This window comes from Condylura cristata, unplaced genomic scaffold, assembly GCF_000260355.1.
Source record: "Condylura cristata isolate star-nosed mole 26May11 unplaced genomic scaffold, ConCri1.0 scaffold00060, whole genome shotgun sequence".
Lineage (NCBI taxonomy): Eukaryota > Metazoa > Chordata > Mammalia > Eulipotyphla > Talpidae > Condylura > Condylura cristata.
The window spans coordinates 327501-328140 of record NW_004567161.1 but is presented as its reverse complement, the minus strand read 5'-3'; the positions used below and the strand labels follow the sequence as shown (position 1 = coordinate 328140).

The 640-nt window shown below is 73.1% G+C and overlaps 1 protein-coding gene across 1 annotated transcript in view; it reads left to right on the top strand.

Annotated features, from left to right (window-relative positions):
- The window catches only part of CCDC40 (coiled-coil domain containing 40), a 19616-nt gene that overhangs the window by 9704 nt on the left and 9272 nt on the right, over positions 1–640 (top strand). The window lies entirely within an intron of this gene.

The following is a 640-nucleotide window of genomic DNA, read 5'->3' as shown; positions in this document are numbered from 1 at the left end:
GGTGTCCAGCACCCCAGCGTTTCAAGCTGAAGCTGAGCAGGGGCGGGGGAGGGAGGCCGGCCACAGGGCCAGCGTGGGGTGGCTGCAGGGCTGGGCCGGGCTCTGAACTGCAAGGAGCTTAGACAGGGAAGTGGGGTGCCCGGCTCCCCCGGGAGAGGCTGTCAGCTGGCGTGGGCTCCGTGGGCAGAGACCCCGCGGCCGTGGGGCGTCCAGTCAAAGCCACCGTGCAGGGGCCCTGGGGTGGCCACCCTGGCTGTGACCACGCCTGCACTGGGCCCAGCCACAGGGACGGTCCCAGGGGGTCGGCTAGAGGACTGCCGGGAAGGGGCTGAAACCCCCAGACACGTGCTGGCGGTGGGGGGCTGCGGGGGGGGGTGTGGCTCAGGAATGGCGGGAGAGGTCCGAACTCAGGGAGCACGGCCAGCCCACAGATTCAGCGGCTCGGTGTCCCCCTCCGTGCCCCGATCCCTGAGGAAGAGCGGGTCCCGGGACCGGGGTGGGCGCTGTGACCCCAGGGAGCCCAGCCTCGTCTGCCCACCCGCTGGCAGCAGCTGCAGGGCCCCGGGAGGCTGCGCGGGTCTTCTCAAGTTAGGGTGTGCCCTCCCCACCCCGACGCCCCCCGCGCCCCCCGCCTGGCGCC